Source organism: Macrotis lagotis, chromosome 3, assembly GCF_037893015.1.
Source record: "Macrotis lagotis isolate mMagLag1 chromosome 3, bilby.v1.9.chrom.fasta, whole genome shotgun sequence".
In the NCBI taxonomy this organism is placed as follows: Eukaryota; Metazoa; Chordata; class Mammalia; order Peramelemorphia; family Peramelidae; genus Macrotis; species Macrotis lagotis.
In genome coordinates, this window is record NC_133660.1 from 123,017,687 (window position 1) to 123,032,014 (window position 14,328).

The 14,328-nt window shown below is 39.5% G+C and overlaps 1 protein-coding gene across 1 annotated transcript in view; it reads right to left on the reverse strand.

Annotated features, from left to right (window-relative positions):
- The window catches only part of REELD1 (reeler domain containing 1), a 35,279-nt gene extending 21,391 nt beyond the window's left edge, over nt 1–13,888 (reverse strand). Inside the window, exon 1 of the mRNA XM_074227435.1 lies at nt 13,509–13,888. The gene's annotated coding sequence lies outside the window, so the exon portion shown is untranslated. The remainder of the gene's footprint in view (nt 1–13,508) is intronic.
- Between the last annotated feature and the right edge of the window lie 440 nt (nt 13,889–14,328).

Below are 14,328 nucleotides of genomic sequence, written 5' to 3' on the forward strand. Positions count from 1 at the left end.
GGCAACAGCTGTTACCAGTGTCTTCAGGAGCTCAGGCCAAATCCAGTTTTAATTATATTAGTTTTTCACACACACACACTCACATACACACACCCCCTAATCTTCAAACCTTCATCAACATTCTTATTTCCAACACACACACACACACACACACACACACACACACACACACACACACACACAGAAACACTAAAGAATAGCAACAAATGGATTTTGACCAGGTCCTTGGCTCCTTGATTGAATAAAACTTCATATGTTGACTCTCCATGCCAAGGCAAGGGTATTGGAAACAAAGACATTTCAGCTGTCACTGTAGTAGACTGAAGAAACCTTCACTGTTGGAGTGGGAACTGAGCCATGCTCAAAGTAGTCCTGTGATAGGGGATGAAAAATCCCAACTCCACCCTGGTTAATGTTAAAATCAGGGGCTCAGAGACAAGGAAAGAGAGTCTCAAAGCCTGGATATCCAGTACCTGAATCAATCCTGAGTCTGAGATTTGATGGCAAAAAGATTTGTCAATGGATGACTGAGCCTTACCAAGATTGAACTTTTATGAACAAAGCTGTTTTTTTTTTATGGACAAAACTTTTATGGATACACATGTTGTGAAAGAAGAATAAAATCCAAACAGGATTTAAAAAAGAGAAAAAACTGACCTAATACATAATACAACTTTTAAAAATTGAAGATAGTAGTTCCTTCTCTAGATATGGATCATATTTTTCATCACATATCTTCTTAGAAATGTCTAATGATTGTGCTGCTGAAATGAGCAAGTCCATCATGGTTGATGTTTTTCTGGTTTTACTCTTTTCCCTCCACAAGTCTTTCCAGGCTTTTCTGACATCCCTTCCTTCATGATTTCTTATAGAACAATAATGTTTCATCACATTCATATACCACAACTTGTTCAGCCATTCCCCAGTTGATGGGCATCCCCTCAATTTCCAATTCTTTGCCACCACAAAAAGAGAAGCTATGAATATTTTTGTACATATGGGTTTTTTTACCCTTTTTTGATAGTCTTTTTGAGATACTGATCTAGTAGAGGTATGGCTGGGTCAAAGGATATGCACAGTTTTATTGTCATTTAGGTGTAATTCCAAATTGCTCTTGAGAAAGGTTGAATCAGTCCACAACTCTACCAACACTGTATTAGTGACCCAGTTTTCCCACATCCCTTCCAATATTGATCATATTCCTTTTTAGTCATATTGGTCAATCTGATAGATAAGAGGTGGTAATCAGGGGTTGTTTTAATTTGTAAGCTATTTTTTTCCAAAGGATCGCAGTATAACTTGACTGTCATTTGTTGACTGTATATCCTTGGGCAAATGAACTTCAGTTTCTTTATCCATAAAAATGAAGGCAAAAATTCCTAGCTCAGGAGTTTTTAATTTAGAGTCCCTAGCCTCCCAAGAGATCCATGAATAGATTTCAGGGGATCTAGCCACTTATTATTTTTATAACTGTATTTCAACATAATTTTGGTAATCTATCATATTTTATTTTATGCATATAAAAACATGATTCTGAGAGGGGGTCATAGACTTTACCATGAACCATTAAAGGCACACAAACCAGTAAGAATCTTGTTCTGACCTATTTATTTCACAGAGTTCTTGTGAAGATTACATGAGATTATGTCTGTGAAAGTGCTTATAAACTGTAGAGTGGTGCCATTAAAATATGGTTGTTGTTAATACTATCATGTAGAAAAGTTTCAGAGGTTGATTGTGAAAATAATAATAGTATGTAGCGTTATATGTTTTTAATATTTGTAAAGTACTTGATAAATATAGTTTCATATGATTCTTGCATAAGCCTACCTTCCCTTCTATATAAATTTCTTTTATTTTTTTGCAAGGCAACGGTGTTAGATGACTTGACCAAGGTCACACAGCTAGGTAATTTTTACTGTGTTTCCCCATGTATAAGACACACCCTTTTTCAGAAAATTTGGGGTCTAGGGGGCAGAGCCAAGATGGCGACAAGAACAGACCGTGTCTTAGGCTCTCTCTCATAAATCTTCGAAACTAAGGACTCTAAATTTTTGAGAGACAGAACCCACAAAGGGACCCAGTGAGGCAGTTCTCCTACTCAAGGTAACCTGGAAAAGAGCAGAAAGGCTCTGCTTCCCCGCCAGAGGGGTGGCCCACCAGAGGGAAAGAAATTCAGCCTCCCTGAGGCATCCCCAGGGTGCTGAGAGCCACAACTCACAGCAGCGGGGGACTTTCCTGACCTATGCCCTGGGGAACACTGGGCATAAATTGGGGGAACAGCTGGGGGGGAACCTCTGCCAGAGCGAGCACGTGAAGCCCAGCCCTCAGGGCACACAGCAAGCACAGATTGGCCACCTCTGCCCAGATCCAGGAAACAGAGAAGCAGCCTGGGTGGGTAAGCAGGAGCCCCAGGGCATGAGCCTATTGAACCTAGGGAGGGGAGTGAAGAGAGAGATAGATTGCCAAGCTCTGTCCTCTGCCCCGGAACAGGACTCTGGGGCTCTGACCATGTTCAGATCCTGATCGCAATCTAAGCCCCCCCCCCCAATAGAATAGCAGGGCCTCCCCCACCTCAGCCCCGTGGGAGGGGGGCGCATATGGCCATTCACAGACCAGGAGGGAGGACAGAGCCTCACGAAATGAAACCCTTGTGGGAGTGTCCCCAAAGCTCAGGAAGCACCCCCAAAACAGGCTAAGGCTGGGATGAGCAAGCAGAGAAAAAAGAGGAACACCATTGAGATATATTTTGGACATGAGCCCAAGAAGGATCAAAACACTCAGTCTGAAGATGAAGAAGCGCAAGCTCCTGCATCTAAAGACTCCAAGAAAAACAGAAATTGGGCTCAGGCTATGATAGAGCTCAAAAAAGACTTTGAAAATCAAATGAGGGAGTTAGAAGAAAAACTGGGAAAAGAAATAAGAGAGATGCAGGAAAAACATGAAAATGAAGTCAGCAGCTTAGTCAAGGAAATCCAAAAAAATGCTGAAGAAAATAGCATGCTAAAAACCAGCTTAGGTCAAATGGATAAAACAGTTCAAAAAGTTATTGAGGAGAAGAATGCTTTAAAAAGCAAAATTGGCCAGATGGAAAAAGAGATAAGAAAACTCTCTGAGGAAAATAAATCCTTCAAACAAAGAACAGAACTCAGGGAGATTGATGAATTTACCAGAAATCAGGACTCAATACTTCAAAACCAAAAAAATGAAAAATTATAAGAAAATATATGAAACATCTCATTGAAAAAACAACTGATATGGAAAATAGATTTAGGAAAGATAATTTAAAAATTATTGGAATACCTGAAAGTCATGATCAGGAAAAGAGTCTTGACTGGAAAATTGCCCTGATATCCTAGAAGCAGAAGGCAAAATAGAAATGGATAGAGAATCCACTGATCCCCCAAGAAAGAGATCCCAAAAATCAACCCCTAGGAATATTATAGCCAAGTTCCAGAACTCCCAAGTCAAAGAGAAAATATTACAAGCAGCCAGAAGGACACAATTCAAATATCGTGGGGCTGCAGTCAGGATCACACAGGAATTAGCAGCAACTACATTAAAAGCTCATAGGGCTTGGAATATAATATACCGGAAGGCAAAAGAGCAACTGAGAATCAACTACCCAGACAAACTGAATGTCCTCTTCCAGGGAAAAAGATGGACTTTCAATGAACTGGGGGAATTCAAATGTTCCTATTGGAATGGCCAGAGCTGAACAGAAGGTTTGATCTTCAGATATAGGACTCAGGTGAAGCATAGAGATTGGAGGAGTAGGGGAAAATATGAGGGACTTTATGATGATGAACTTCATGTATTCCTGCATAGAAAAATGACACTGATAATACTCATATGAACCTTCTCAGTTACTAGAGCAGGTAGAGGGAGCTTTTATAGTTGAAACACAGGAGAAAGCTGAATTTGAAGATAAAATATGGTATAAAAATGGAGTCAATAGAAAAAAGGGAAATGTAAAGGGAGAAAGAAAAAGGAGAGGGGGAATAGGCCAAGATATTTCATATAATAAGATTTTTCTTTATTACAATGAGCTATTGCAATGATATGGAAGGGGGGAAGGCAAGGGGGAATGAGGGAATCTTTGCTCTCATCAGAGATGGCTAGGAGAGGAAACAGCATATATATACTCAATGGGGTATAGACATCTGGAGTAAGAAGGAGAGGGGGGGACAGGGGGAAGGGGGTGATGTGAGTGATAGAGGAGAGGATGGACCATGGGGGGAGAGTGGTCAGATATAACACATTTTCTTTTTTTACTTCTTGCAAGGGGCTGGGATTGGAAGGACTGTCTGGGACCATAGGGCCAGGTGGATGCTGGGCCTAAGGGGTGGTAGGGGGTTTGGGGCCTCTTGGCCCCAGGGCCAGGGATGTGTCTGCTGCACCACTCAGTTACCCTACAGCAGAGTCAGAGTGAAAGGAGAGAGAAAATATAGTACATGGTAGTGGAGAAATAAGAAAGGAGGGAGTTGTGATCAGCAATGGCAATGGTGGAAAAATATGGAAGTAACTTTTGTGATGGACTTCTCATAAAGAATGTGATGCACCTGCAACAGAGTTGTTGGTGTTGGAACAAAGACTGAAGCACATTTTTCATTTTTATTATTTTTGGAGGGGTACAGGGCAAATGGGCCTGCTCCTTCTGTATAAATTTCTAATGAGAATAAAATACACTCTTTATTAGACTACATCTTTAGCATCATACAAGTGACTGAGATGTAGAGAATACAAGATTTTATTGTGCTAATTGTTTAGGAGCAAAATGAGTCCTTGAAGGACTTGAAGGTTCTCTTCCAACACGGAAAAATTATAGGTGGCGCAGTGAATAGTATGACCTCTTTAAGAGGGTGGTTCTGGGAGGAACCAAGCAAATTAGAGCAAAAGACAGCAAGGGTAAGAAGGTATTCAGTGTGCCAAGTCCATGCGTAAATGAGCTTCCAAGATGAAGAGATGACAAGGAAGAGAAGCAATAGGGATCTCTAAATAAGGACTAAAGTAAAGAATGTCATTAAATAACATTGGTATATGTGTCTGTTCATCTGGTAAAAATGAAGGTTAATGGCTACATGAGCTCCTATAATGGTAACTAAGTGGATGGAGTTTTGGCTCTAGAGCAGGAAGACTCATCTTTCTGAGTTCAGATCTAGCCTCAGATACTTACTCTTACCTTGGATAAATCACTTCACCCTCTTTGCCTCAGTTTCCTCAATTGTACAATGAGATGGAGTAGGATCTGTGAGATCTTTGCCAGGAGAACTCCAAATGGAATCACAAAGAACTGGATATGATTGAAATGACTGAATAACAATAGCAATCCATATAAACTCTAAGGATTCTTCTACAGTCCCACTCCCAATAATGAGTTAGGTCCCCAGAGCTTGGCTCCGTCTCCCCCTCAAGGTACTAGAGTAACCTTTATGAGTCAAAGGTAATCACTAATGTCATCAATTATAGCCATTATCCTCATCTCCTCCCTATTATCAGTAGAAAATAATTTAGTCAGTATTATTAAAATAACTTTTAAAAAGAGTTATTTACTAAGGTGGTAGAGTGATAAACTTCCACATAACCCAAGTTAAAATGAGTTCAATTCAGAAAGCACATGTAAGTGGTAAATCACAACTTCAGATTGCTGGAAAGTCTTTTCTCTTATTCATGAGGTGTTCAAGAAAATCCCCTAAGACATGGTGTAGTTTCTTTTTGGGTTCCTTCTAAAGTCACTGCACTGGCTCCCAACACAGACACTGCTATCAGCTGATCACAATGATGGGAAGTCCAATATCCTCAAAGTTTCAAAGGACCTCTTCAGTTAGGACAGGAGATGAAGGGAAAAGATTTGGCCAAGGCCAGAGCCTCTCCTTCCTTCCCTCCCCCTCCTCCAACCCAACAGTTTCTTCTCGGGAGGTCAGCTTAGAATACCTCATTTACTCCAATTTCTAGAATTCTATAGCTTCTCAATTTGTAGATGATCTCTGAGCATAGCCAAGTTTACTCAGCCTATCTATACACAAAATTTATTCCATTTCAAAGACTTTTTAGCACTTAACCTAATGTCAATGATTGATCGATTGAATTATATTCTTGACTAGGTTAAAATGGAGAGGGATTTCTACCACACTCTTACAGATAGAGGACCCATATGTTCTGCTGGCATCCCTTGGTATGGAGAAAAATTGGAAAGTTTCTAGTAATAGGCCTTGTGATCATAATGGAGGATATGAAAGCAAATATATCAGACGTTGGGTGGGTATAGATGATTTTGTTGTTACTCACTTGTTTCCAACTCTTTGTGATCCCATTTGGGGTTTCCTTGGCAAAGGTTCTGGAGTGATTTGCCTTTTCCTTTTCCAGCTCATTTTATGCATGAGGAAACTGAGGCTTAACCAGATTAAGTGATTTGCCCAGGGTCACATAGTTGGGAAGTATCTGAGGTCAGATTTGTACCTCCTGATTTAAGTAAGGCCCATTGCTCTATTTATTGAATCACCTAGCTTCCCAAAGTGATTTTATAGGAATATTGATCTAACAGTGTTATGTGGAGGAATCTGGAGCCAAAACGGTCAAGTTAGAAAACTACTGTAAAAGTTCATCCAAGAAAGTATGACAAAGGCCCAAACAATGGCAGTTATAGTGAAAATGGAAAGTAATAGACTGATTTGAGGAATATAGTGGAGAACAGACCAGTAGGACTTGGTGATTCACTTGATAAAGCAGACAAGGAAAAGGAAGAAGAGAAAAATTACTCAAATTTAGAGCCTAGGTAACTAGAGAAATAGTTATACATGAACTAACTCTGGGAAATCACAAAGAGGTATAGTTTTGAGGAAAAGGATAAGATTATCCTTTATCAAGATAAGTTTTTAAATTTATAAAATATACCCTTAGAGGAAATAATGAAAAACTTATCTTTAAAAAAATCACTAAAATATTCAGACTTAGCCTTTTAACGTCATTGAATTCTAACTTATCCTTCAAATTATTTCCTCTACAAAACTTCTGGTCTCCCAGTAGGTGATGCTTTCCACCACTCATCTCTTCCCCTGAGCTCACAGAGCACTTATGAAAAATTTTGTATTATTGCTGTGTTCATGTGATAGCTCCCCCCCCCCGACCCCATATTCTTGAGAGTGGGATCATCTCTTATTTAACCTACAAATCAATGTTGAATTAAATGAATGAATGAAATTTAATCCCCTCAATTAGTTATCACATGTAGTATCTTTAGAAGTTACTCTGATGTCCCTAATATATTACTAATATGAAACATCTTATAAAAAATTGCTCTTATTACCATATATTATAACATGTGTTGCCTTTACCATTTATTTTAGTGTTATACCACCTCATATTATTTCATGTAGGCTTATCTCCTCAAATAGACTGGATATTGTCTCTCTCTTTTTTTTTTTTTAAGATTTTTCAAGGCAATGGGGTTAAGTGGCTTGCCCAAGGCCACACAGCTAGGTAATTATTACGTGTCTGAGGCTGGATTTGAACTCAGATTCTCCTGACTCCAGGGCTGGTGCTCTATCCACTGCACCACCTAGCTGCCCCAAGACTGGACATTCTTAAAGAATAAGAATCATGAGGTGGTTAGGTGGCACAGTGGATAGAGTCAGGAGTCCTGGAGTCAGGAGTACCTGAGTTCAAATCCGGCCTCAGATATGTAATAATTACCTAGCTGTGAGACCTTGGGCAAGCCACTTAACTTCATTTGCCTTGCAGAACTCTAAAAAAATATATAAAAATCATGTCTTAGAGACTTAGCATTTTTTCTGTCCTTCTTAGTACCAAGCACAATCATATACATAAATATATGTTACATGCTTAATAAAAACTTGTTGAATTAAGCTAATATGAGAAACAGATATAGAAAGCAGCTCTGTGTTGCATACCAGACTCCTTAGGATGGTATTAAAACCTACCACAATCTGAACTGAGCCTACAGTTCCCACCTTATCTCCCACTATATCTCTTTCTTCAAGTGAGATATGTTTTAAAGTACTTTTGCCAACCTTAAAGTAATATGTAAATATTAGTTTTGTTGTTGTTAAATCATTTCAGTTAGATTTGACTCTTTGTGACCCCATCTGGGGATTTCTTGGCAAAGAAATTTTCTCCAGCTCATTTTAAAGATGAGGAACTGAGATAAACAAGGCAAAGTGATTTGTCTAGGGTCACACAGCCTCTAAATCTCTAAGGTCAAATTTGAACTCAGGAAGATGAATCTTTCTGACTCAAGGCCAAATATTATTTATTATTATAATATATGGAATATAAAAAAGAAGGCATTGAATGTCTTCAATATTGAATGACCTTGTGGATGGTGGTACAATGGATAGAGCACCAGCCCTGGAGCCAGGAGAATCTGAGTTCAAATCCAACCTCAGACAGTTAATAATTACCTAGCTGTGTTACCTTGAGCAATTCACTTAGCTCCATTGCCTTGCAAAAAACAAAAAACAAAAATATTGAATAGACTTTCAGTATTCTAGTCATTAGAAAATGAGAGGTCTTTAGAGAGCATCTAGTCTGGCCCTGTCATTTTACAGATGAGGAAATTGCTCAAGGTCACACAACTTAAATAGCAGGACACATGACCTCTAACATCAGAATCCTATAATAATCACCTTACATTTATATGGAACTTCATTTTTTCAAATTCTTTCACATTATCTCATTTAATTTTAGAACTGTTCAAGCCTTAGCAATGAGTTTCACTTTTGTCATATGTATGCTTATTGGTTTTAATAGTAAGGAAGTAGTAATAATATTTCCATTAGAGGGAAAAAAAAAGAAAATGAAATACAGAGACTATGACTTATACAGTGTCATGGAACAAGTTATTAGTGAAATCAGCAATGCTTTCTTACATTTTCCAGTTTGGTGTGCTATTTAGTTTATTAAAGTGACTTCTCAGAACATTCTCCTCATACTCTTCACAGCAATCCCCAACTGCTATTTTTTTTAGGGTTTTACAAGGCAATGGGGTTAAGTGGCTTGCCCAAGGCCACACAGCGAAGTAATTAAGTGTCTGAGGCTGGATTTGAACTCAGGTCCTCCTGACTCCAGGGCCGGTGCTCTATCCACTGCACCTATTTCAATAAATATTCCAAATCCAACATCCTAACTTTGATCTGAAGGGGTCCACAGTGGCCATATTTCTAAATTACTCTTGTTAATCATTTCTATGGATAATTCCCCCCTTCAGGACATATTTTTACTCTGTTTTATGATCTCTCAATTCTATAGTTATGGCCACATTTCCCTGGACTCACTACAGTTTGGCTATCGTCCACTATCATAGCTTGAACTTTTTCTAAAAGTATACCTAAAACGACAGGCTTCATTCAAGAATCTGTCATTAAAAAGCAATAAAAGTCAGTACCCACGGGGTCTAGGGCTCAGGAGAAAGCAAGTCAGTAACACTTAATTATGAGAACAAGGTCTCTAGCAACATTACTGAACATCATGAATCTTGGTGGCAGACCTTGAGAGCATATGATGGATATATGTGGAGATAGATTAAAAAGATAGATAGATAGCTAGATAGATGGATAGATAGATGGATAGATGGATGGATGGATGGATGGAAGGATGGATGGATGGATGGATGGATGGATGGATGGATGGATGGATGGATGGATGGATGGATGAATGGATGGATACATAGATAGAAAGATAGATAGATACATATACACATAGACAGACAGACAGATAGGTATATACAGAGGGAGAGATGTTTGAAGAACCTTTGAGATGTCATTTGCATACATTTATAGCATTGTCTGGCAGTAAGATGGAAGCAGATGTCATATTTCCTAATTCTCATTACAGAATTTATGCTTTTCCTTCACATACCAGAAAATTTACTAATGAAAGAAAATAAATTCACATACCTAAAACATTTTAAGAGCATATCAAAAGTTCCATTACAAGGTTATTACCTTGTCACCTCACCAAAGTCTTTCAACCAGATTCCACACTGAATCATTTCTTTATTTCACTGGAGAGCAGAAAAATTATTCCTATCCTATCTTATAAAGCCTTTTTAAAGTATAGTCACTTTTTATACATGTTGAAGGAATTTCTGTTCAAAATGTTTTTAGTTAAACACAAAAAACTCAATATTTAAAGGAAGTTTAAGCATGACATTCAACAGTGCTTTCAGAGATATAATTTCTCAAAAATGCACATATATCACATTTCAGAGTTATGCAACTTAAAGTTGTGAGGAAATCAGAATTTGTCTCTTTGAGACAAGTTTAATCACATATGATTATATAGTTTACTCTCCTTATCCCCATAACCCAACTTTTTGGAAATTGTATTTAGTTTCCTCTCCATCTGGATTCTAGTAATAAATACTTGGATTTTTTAAAATAAAATAGACAATTTCCAAAATCTTATAATGTGACTTTCCCACTATAGAATAATATTTTTCATTTTTCTTTTGTCGGTTTTTTTTGGCAAGGCAATTGGGTTAAGAGGCTTGCGCAAGGCTACACAGTTAGGTAATTATTATGTGTCTGAGGCTGAATTTGAACCCAGGTACTCCTGACTCCAGGGCCAGTGCTCAATCCACTGCACCACCTAGCCGCCCCTAGAATAACATTTTTCAAAAAAAAGTTTCTAGATGTCTGAAAGTAAAAGGCCTCCTAAACTATAGTATTTTATCATAAATTCAAAGAGTTTATAGAACATAGGATCTTTTTTATTTATTTGTTTATTTATTTATTTAATATTTTATTCTCTTTTTTGTAAAAATAATATTTTTATACATTAATAAAATATTCTTGTTAAGAGTAAACAGAATACTCCCTCCCCCCACAAAATATAGACTCATTTGTGCAATAAAGGGGAGAAAAAAGAATTAAAATTAAAAAAATAATAGTAATAATTGTAGGTATGGCCAGGTGGCGCAATGTACGGAGCCACAGCCCAGAGCCAGGAGCACCCGAGCCCACATCTGGCCCCATACACTCAACAATCACCCAGCCATATGACATGCAAGCCACCCCAACCCCATTGCCCTGCAAAAACCAAAAAAATAAAAAAAAAAGACCCAAAATAAAATAAAATAGTAATAATAGTAGGGGTGGCTAGGTGGTGGACAGAGCATTGGCCCATGAAGGAGCACCCAGGTCTAAATCTGGCCTCAGACACCCAACTATCACCCTGCTATGCGGCTCCAGGTAGGCCACCCAGCCCCATTTGCAATGTAACCCCCGCCCAAATACTACTAATAAAAATGTGCTTGAGTCTGTGTTCCAACACCAACAATTCTGTCATAGGTGGATCACATTCTTTATGGTAAATCCATCACAAAAGTTACTTCCATATTTTTCCACTATTGCCATTGCTGATCACAATGCCCTCCTTTCGTATTTCTCCACTACCATGAACTATATTTTCTCTCTCCTTTCACTCTGACTCTGCTGTAGGGTATCTAAGTGGCGCAGTAGACAGATCCCTGGTCCTGGGGCCAAGAGGCCCCGAGCCCCCCTACCACCCCTTAGGCCCAGCATCCACCTGGCCCTATGGTCCTGGACAGGCCTTCCAATCCCAGCCCCTTGCAAGAAGTAAAAAGGAAAATGTGTTATATCTGACCACTCTTCCCCATGGTCCATCCTCTCCTCCTTTATTCACATCCCCCCTTCCCGCTGTGCCCCTCCTCCTTCTTATTCCAGATGTATATACCCCATTGAGTATATATGCTGTTTCCTCTCCTAGCCATCTCTGCTGAGAGCAAAGATTCCCTCATTCCCCCTTGCCTTCCCCCTTTCCATATCATTGCAATAGCTCATTGTAATAAAGAAAAAACTTATTATATGAGATATCTTGGCCTTTTCCTCCTCTCCTTTTACTTTCTCCCATTCCATTTCCCTTTTTTCTATTGACTCCATTTTTACACCATATTTTATCTTCGAATTCAGATTTCTCCTGTGCTTCATCTATAAAAGCTCCTCCTACTTGCTCTATTAACTGAGAAGGTTCATGAGTGTCATCAGTGTCATTTTTCTATGCAGGAATACATGCAGTTCATCATCATTAAGTCCCTTATATTTTCCCCTTCTCCTCCAATCTCTATGTTTCACCTGAGTCCTGTATCTGAAGATCAAACCTTCTGTTCAGCTCTGGCCATTCCTACAGGAACATTTGAAATTCCCCTGGTTCATTGACAGTACATCTTTTTCCATGGAAGAGGACAATCAGCCTTGCTGGGTAGTTAATTCTTGGTTGCATTCTAAGCTCTTTTGCCTTCTGGTATATTATATTCCAAGCCCTATGGGCTTTTAATGTATTTGCTGCTAAGTCCTGTGTGATCCTGACTGCAGCTCCATGATATTTGAACTGTGTCCTTCTGGCTGCTTGTAATATTTTCTCTTTGACTTGGGAGTTCTGGAATTTGGCTATAATATTCCTAGGGGTTGGTTTTTTGGAATCCCTTTCTTGGGGTGGGGTGGGGGGAATCGGTGGATTCTCTCCATTTCTATTTTGCCCTTTGCTTCTAGGATATCAGGGCAATTTTCCTGTAGTAATTCTTTGAAAATGATGTCAAGGCTCTTTTTCTGATCATGACTTTCAGGTATTTCAATAATTTTTAAATTATCTTTTCTAAGTCTGTTTTCCACATCAGTTGTTTTTTCAATGAGATGTTTCACATTTTCTTCTAATTTTTCATTTTTTTGGTTTTTGAAGTAATGAATCCTGGTTTCTCATAAATTCATCAATCTCCCTGAGTTCTATTCTTTGTCTGAAGGATTTGTTTTCCTCAGAGAGTTTTCTTATCTCTTTTTCCATCTGGCCAATTTTGCTTTTTAAAGCATTCTTCTCTTCAATAACTTTTTAAACTGTTTTATCCATTTGACCTAAGCTGGTTTTTAGCATGCTATTTTCTTCAGCATTTTTTTGGATTTCCTTGACTAAGCTGCTGACTTCATTTTTCATGTTTTTCCTGCATCTCTCTCATTTCTTTTCCCAGTTTTTCTTCTAACTCCCTCATTTGATTTTCAAAGTCTTTTTTGAGCTCTGTCATAGCCTGATCCCAATTCCTGTTTTTCTTGGAGTCTTTAGATGCAGGAGCTTGTGCTCCCTCATCTTCAGACTGAGTGTTTTGATCCTTCTTGGGCTCATATGCCAAATATTTCTCAATGGTCTTCCTCTTGTTTCTCTGTTTGCTCATTTTCCCAGCCTTAACCTGTTTTGGGGGTGCTTCCTGAGCTTTTGGGACACTCCCACAAGGATCTCTGTGTGTGAGGCTCTGTCCTCCCTCCTGGTCTGTGAATGACCATATGAGCCCCCCTCTGCCACAGGGCTGAGGTGGGGGGGCCCTGCTGTTCTATGGGGGGTCTAGACTGTGATCAGGATCTGAATGTGGTCAGAACCCCAGAATCCTGTTCCAGGGGCAGAGGACAGAGCTCTACAAGTCTCTCTCTCTTCACTCCCCTCCCTCAGCTCAATGGACTCATGCCCTGGGGGCTCCTGCTTACCAGTTCCCCCTGCTTCTGTTCCTGGATCTGGGCTGCAGTGGCCAAGTTGCTCGCTGTGTGCCCTGAGGGCTGGGCTCCACGTGCTTGCTCTGGCAGAGGTCCCCAGGCTGTTCCCCCACTTTGTGCCGGTGCTCCTCGGGGTGCAACTCAGGAGACTCCCCCGCTGCTGTGAGCCGTGGCTCCCAGCGCCCTGGGGCTGCCTCCGGGAAGCTGAAGTTCTTTGGCTCTGGCGGGCCACCCCTCCAACCCTCTGGAGCAGAGCCTTTCTGCTCTTTTCCAGGTTACCTTGAGTAGGAGAACTGCCTCCCTGGGTCCCTCTGTGGGTTCTGTCTCTAGAAAGTTTAGTTAGAGTCCTTAGTTTATAAGTGTTATGAAAGAGCTTCTAAGAGAGGGTTCTCTCTTGTCGCCATCTTGGCTCCACCCCCAGAAAAACATAGGATCTTAAAGTTATACTTCAGCCTCCCACTCAACACAAGAATTCCCTAGACAAAAATCTGTTGACAGATGGTCATACAGGCTCTGGTTTGAATACTATCAGTGATAGGGAACTTGATACTGTGAGTTAGTCTCTTGCAATTTTGGCCAGCATTAATTGTTGGAAAGCTCTTCCTAACAGTCAAAATTTGCTTCCCAGTAACTTAATCTCATTCATTCTAATTCTATACTCTAGGGTTACAAGAATAAATCTTTTTTTTTTTCCACATGTCAGGACTTCAAGTATTTGAAGGTAGTTATCATGTTCATCTTTTCCCTGGGCTAAACATTCCTAGCAGATGTCCACATATTTGAATTATTTAAGAACTTCTAAATATTGCTAAAT